The sequence below is a fragment of the Lactuca saligna genome, chromosome 3 (assembly GCF_052625555.1).
Source record: "Lactuca saligna cultivar CGN05327 chromosome 3, ASM5262555v1, whole genome shotgun sequence".
Classification (NCBI taxonomy): Eukaryota; Viridiplantae; Streptophyta; class Magnoliopsida; order Asterales; family Asteraceae; genus Lactuca; species Lactuca saligna.
Window position 1 is genome coordinate 227,792,171 of NC_136419.1, and position 6,572 is coordinate 227,798,742.

Sequence of the window (6,572 nt, forward strand, 5' to 3'; positions counted from 1 at the left end):
ATTTGTTTATGTTACGTGTTTAGTCCCTATCTTAGCTAAAAATACTATTATTTAAATATGAAAAAATGTTAGGGTAGGTGATATAATGTGAGGGGGTGGGGTTGGAAGTGTGTTTATTTAAATAAATTAAAAAAAATCAATGGCAAAATAGTATTTTTAGGTATGACGGGGACCAAGCGCGTAACAAAAACAAACAATAGGGACCTTCCGAGTTAAAAAAATAAGTTAGGGACCAAACATGCAAATTACCATAAACCATAGGGACCATTCGTGTAATTTACTCAATTATTTTAGTTCTTACATTTGGTAAGTTGCATTTCCATGAATTATATGTGGTTCAAAGAAGATAGAACCAACTAGACTCACACTCTCTATCCATCGCACTTCTTCTATCATTCTACAACAGTCACTGCTAGAATGAACCACCACCGGCGCACCACCTGTATCTCTCCCAAAGGTTCCTTTATCAATAGGAAAGTCATTAACTCTGGTGCCAGTGCTTCAAATTACTTTAAGGTAACTTTTATGTGCTTCACAATTCAAATTTTAGAAGTTGCGTCTGACATTTGTTTTTTCTGTTATTTGTTTGCATCTGTTTGTGAAGGTTTTGAACAAATCAGTAAGAAGAACATGGTAAGATTCTCCTAATTTTGTGTTTATATGTTTGCATCTTGAGTTAGGTTTCAATTACATATCTTCTTTGATTATTTGGAATGGTAGGAATCGATGGTTTAGTTCTTTACAGTACTTAATTTTCCATTTATTGCTTTTTTTAGGGATTCTTTTTGTAAAATAACGGAAACAAGATTTGTTTGAGTTTTCTTTAGATACATGCACAAAGTTTGTTGATAAAATTACTGAAACTTTTGGGGATATAAATGTAGGTCCCACCAACATCAATGGAATGTTTTGCCTCCAATAAACAAGCTATTAGAATGGGTCAATTTCAATATATTGACCAATTTGGAGAATCATTTATGCCCAGGTTATTGATGAGCAAGTAAGAATCAAGTACTTGATTGTTTACTACTGATTTACCCTTATTCTCACATTTTATTGTACCCTTTAATATCATCATTAGCCTCATACTTTATCTTACAATGATCCATTTTATTGACAAATATATCTTGAGCGAACCAAATTAAAGTCAAAATGAAAATCCTTTTTTTGGTTCCCGAAAAGATCATGATGGACTTTTGAATTTTGGAAAGTACTACTATTTTCATTGTATTATGGAATCATTTGCTCTTATAGAAGTGTATTTGTAACATAAATTGAGCATACATATGTAACTTGACTAAAAGTTATCGATTTTGTTTTTACTTTTCACAGAAAATTGAATTCTCTAATAGCATGATGGACGTGGACATGGTAGATATTTTGCTGGTTCGATGGTTTATCTTTGTTCAAGGTAAAAATCCTTACTAAGTTCTATTAAGATTCATCTTGGTTTTGAAGTTAATTTTTGTTCACATAAATGAATGACTTTGACTTTTGTGTCCCTATAAAAGAGACAAAGGTTCATTAGACCTTTCAATAGTATAATCATCTAGATGACAAAGAACCAAAGAGGCTCAGAAATAGAGGTCTGTCCTTTATCCTTATTTGTTCCAAGCCTTTAAATCATAGTTTAACGTTTTACATAAAAAATATTTGCCTATTAACATCAAATATAGATTTTTGATATGTAATTATTAACTTGCAAATAACCACTTGAGGATAACTGGTGATTTCAAGCAAACATGTTGAGAAAGGAAAGAAACAAAGAAAAGAAATAAGAAAAATAGAATGAAACTAATATAAAACGATGAATGGAATAATTACAATGTACTTACGTTCACATTTTTTGACTTTTAAGTTGGCAACTTATGTTAGAATTTTATTTTGTAGCTTTATCAGATGCTGGTCAAGTTAATCCTACAGCTCTGGTATAATATTCTATGTTTTGAAAATATTTTCTACATCGTTTAACAGATCTTATCACATTTTAGGAGTAAGATGCTATATGCAAAAATCAATAATTTTTTTCATTTATTTTATTAGTTTTGTCCCACCTGGCATCTGGAAACGTTTCAGGCTAAATATGATTGTATTTGAAAATACATTGCTATTTCTTACCACCAATTTATAGCAATGTACTTTCAAAGTATTAAGGTCTAATACAAAAAAAAAAAATTAAAATATAATTTATTTATGGTTGAAATGAGAGTAAGATGCTCTACATAAGACAAACCAAGGAAAGTCCATTTCCTTTTCATGAACTTAATAAAAGGAAAGTCTACATTGGTTAAAAGAATAAGGTATATTTCTATTTCCTGTAGTTTGTAGCAAGTCCTTTTCTCTTTTCTTGCGTTCTTTGTCATGATTATATGATATTTTAGCCGAGGATGGTTGATGGTGGAAGTCTTGATATCCTTATTTTGTCAAATATCGGACACTTGATGTGTGATGTTTTTTCTACCGATAATCAAAAGGTCCATCTGGAAGAGTAATGGATCTCCCCTGTTGACGCTTGGGATGTCCACAGTGGAAACTTTAAGCAAATCTATTTCCAGGTAGCTTAAACAATATGACGTAAGAAAGACATTGAGATTCTGAACATGGGAATTCATGATTTTGTTTGCATTAATATCATTATATTTATTCTTTTATAACTTTCATATTTTTATTCATTTATTTTTAAGTTTTGTTATAATTTTACATTTATTTAATAAGACAAGATAGAAGTTATAAAGCATTAAGTACAGATGTAATATTTATAGACTTTTTAAATTCAAAAGGGTAGTATATTGAAACCCAAATTCCTAACCCTTAGCAAATTTGATAGGATAAGGTGAATTAAGGAAACATACATATATTATACTATATATTAAAATTATCCATCCTTAGCTACAGTAAAATTGCTAAGGATGGACAAAAATGGTCCCGTGTTTATGTGGGTTTGTTCATTTCTCTTTGTTTTCTTTTTTGCCTTTGCAATAGGTCAATTTGTGTCAATTTGATGACCACGTGTTTGCTTCACTGTTTTCTGGTCCAATCATATTCAGATTTGTGTACATGGTCGCAGCCACCCGTATACCACACACCCACCGCCTTCATCTCTATCTTTCAAGAAACACCTACTCCTCCACCTTGTCTCTTCTGTTTCTTCTCCACCCATCACCGCTTCCTCCACCGATCCTTTTCTTCCACTTTCGATTGTATTTTCATTGTGTTCCACTTATACCGCCATCTTCCCTCTAAAATGAAACACAAAGGCCACAAATCAAACTCACAAGAGTTATGAGTTCTCTATTACTCTATGATTACACCGGAGACTTCAGTTGATCGATCACTCACTTCGCTTCTATCATACCGCCATGGCCGACGCGCTTTCGTTTTCCCTATGTCTAAACGTAAACATGCTTTCGTTCCGTCCTCTTCGTCTGCATCGCCTGACGGGTTCACATATTCTTTCTGTCGTTGCCTTAAGTCACATCCGTCTCCCATCACTCGACGTCTGCTATAGCCTCGGTCGATGACTCTGCCTCCGCCATAAATGATGCGTCGATTACATATACGCCACTGTAGATGCAAACGATTTCTTTCTGATCAAATTGGTTTTCCCGTAAGTAATTTCATTTGTTTTATACCTTCATTATATGCTTTAATTTTATAAACCCTAAGTAATTGGTTGTATGAAATCGAGTCAAATTTCTTTCATGCAGGTTGTAAATGTTGAAATTTCCATTATGTTTGGGCGATATAAACAGGTATTTGAAAAATAGAAAACTTTATCATGTCTATCGATGAGTTTATCCCTTAATTTACTTGGAAACAAGTAAGGTTTTAACAACAAATTATGTGAAACTGACAAGATATTTGATAAACTAGGATTCCTGTTAGAAGGCTCGGTCGCAACTGAAATAGACCGACATAGAGAGATTGCAGGACATCGAACCATTCGACTGTTTCTGGTGGTGGTGTCGCAATATCGGTTGCCAGTGATGGTGGTCGGAAGCGCGGTCCTGGCGAATTTGGGGGTATTACCCCAACTCCTTTCATCTCCACCGACATCATTCGATTTACGAGTTTCTGCATTGGTAAGCTACTAATCTACTAATCTTCATTGTTATTGTTTTTTCTTCGATTTTCCATTTCATTGTCTCATTTCATCTCCTAGGGTTTCTTAAGTGTTTGGAGGAACAAAATTCGATCGGCTGCTACAGGTTCTGATCGTTACCCTGCTTCTCTACATACCCCCTTAATGAGTTCTCCGGAGCCTCCTCCCTATATTCCCGGTACAGTATATGTCAAATGCTTTAGAATTTTATCCAGTTTACATCATGTATGTGTTTTAACTTCAATGATTATCTTAGATTGTCAAAGCAAATACGTGTCTGCCTTATATGATGATCGGATGAACTTGTGTCCCATCATTTGTAGCTGAATATTGCTGTAATTTCGTATCTGAGTTAGAGATGCCCTTTTTCATAGCCAAACTTAAAACATTTCGTATCTGAAATTGAGTCAAATTTCATTCATGTAGGTTGTAAAATGTTGAAATTTCCATTATGTTTGGGCGATATAAACAGGTATTTGAAATCATGCCTTAATTGTAATCCTTTTGTGTTTACTTTTACACTTAAAGCTATTTTAAATGAATATAAGGATGACATGAATTTATTTCTTTTTCTATCTACAAAATTCATCATTAAAAAAATGTTCAACAATATCAAATCATAACTGAAACAATTAAAAAAAATAGTAGAACCAGACTAAAATTAAGGCATGATTTTAAAATAATTTAATTGTTGTCATCACTTAAAAATGTTAATGTTTGTTTTTAATAATAATGAAGATTTTGATACGTTAATATATATTAATATATGTACATCTCCAGCTTTACGAGCTTATTTAAAATACAATAAAAATTCATAAAGAAAATCAAGGTTGAAAAGGAATGTAGAAGGTGTGTCACACTGTCACATATGTTAACAAATCCAATTTAGCAATATCCATTTGAAGGGCCATAAATATATAATTGCAGCTATAAAGAGATGATATATAAAATTTAAATCCTTATAAAATTAAACCCATTGTTTTTCAATACCACATAAACGAAAATATATTTCAGTTTTTTAATATTTAATATTAGGTTTTAAAAAAAGAAAAATGATTTGACAAAGCTAATGCTTTTCGTTAGGTTTACCAAAACTAGAAAACTATGTTAGAGTGGTTGCATCAAGGTGGAAAGGCTGGGCCGAAGCCGGGGCCCACATTTAAAATTATCCACTTTTGTTGCAGAGCAACTGTTTCCATACCAGGGTTGCTATGGAGGACAATATGGTCAAACTGAACATCAAGCTCATAGGTATATAGTGTCTACTCTGTTTGCTTCTAATAAGAAAAAAAGTTAATCATCAACCTTTAATGTAGTGTATGAAAATTTTCACCTGTAATGGAATTTTGTAATCCTTTTGTGTTTACTTTTAGATGCTGGTTATACCATGTAGACTGTAAGCTTTGGCTTATCAATAGAGTGCACCAAAAACATTACAGCTATTACATGCATTCATTAAATGAATATTTTTTTTGGCTTATCAGTAGAGTGAACAAAGGAACATTTTTTTAACATTTTCATTATATTTCCAATAATTATTTATGATTTTTTTTACATAAGTTTCATTTTCTAATAATTTGATGTCATCAGGAGAAGATGCCAAACTGGGCTAACCAGAAACCGGTAATATAAGAACAAATATATACTTTTTATAAAAAAAATGGTTGTCATATTTTTACATATATTTTTACAGGGCTGGAGGGACACAGAGGCTTCCTAGCTTAATTGGAAGCTCAATAGCCAAAGAACTTATTTTCACGGGCCGAAAGATAACACCTAAAGAAGCATTGTCATTTGGTATTTTATTTGTATCTTTATATACTAATATTAAAAATATGTAACATATAAATTAAAATGTCTATATTGATAACCAAATAAATATAAGCACATTGTTATTATGGGTAGAAAAATAAAGGGCAGACCATAGAATAATTTCATGTATGGCTAAAAGAGTGATTAGCCATGGTTTAGAACTGGAGATCGGGTCTGGTTTATTGGAGCGAAAACCTTTGTACAAAGGTGAATGGAATAAACGTACTTTGGTTAGTTGATATTGGCAACGTACTTTTGTTTTGTTTTGTTTTTTTTTTTTTTGTTTTTTTTTTTTGATGAGGTGTAGAAGTTTCTTGACATGTACTATGGGCAGATGGTTATGTTTCTTTAACATGGAGTTATAGAGAGAAAGTTTGTCATTTCAGTAACTAGGATGGGAGGTGATGATGACAGGAAAGTAAGTAGGGGCAAATCGGTCATATTGGGATCACGGAGTGTATTATTGGTTTTGTAACTTAGGATTAGACTTTTAATTCTTATACAATAGATTCAAATTCATTTTTTTGTAACTATATTTCTTACCCATAATAACAACATACTTACATTTTGATACCAATATGAGCAATGGTCATCAAATCACCAACGATATATTGAGGATCCCGTCGGTTTTCTTCTAATTAGTGCTGAATCCAACCCC

General features: G+C 32.3%; 2 long non-coding RNA genes across 2 annotated transcripts; both read left to right on the plus strand.

Annotated features, from left to right (window-relative positions):
* The first annotated feature begins 438 nt into the window (after positions 1–438).
* LOC145034174 (uncharacterized) lies at positions 439–960 on the plus strand. The gene is made up of 3 exons (XR_013677930.1): positions 439–516; positions 605–633; positions 885–960. It is a non-coding gene; the product is annotated as an uncharacterized LOC145034174 (long non-coding RNA).
* A 2,026-nt stretch (positions 961–2,986) lies between these two features.
* On the plus strand, positions 2,987–6,364 carry LOC145034175 (uncharacterized). Its single transcript, XR_013677931.1, has 7 exons — positions 2,987–3,607; positions 3,708–3,752; positions 3,874–4,082; positions 4,163–4,574; positions 5,287–5,353; positions 5,693–5,725; positions 5,796–6,364. It is a non-coding gene; the product is annotated as an uncharacterized LOC145034175 (long non-coding RNA).
* Positions 6,365–6,572: the final 208 nt, after the last annotated feature.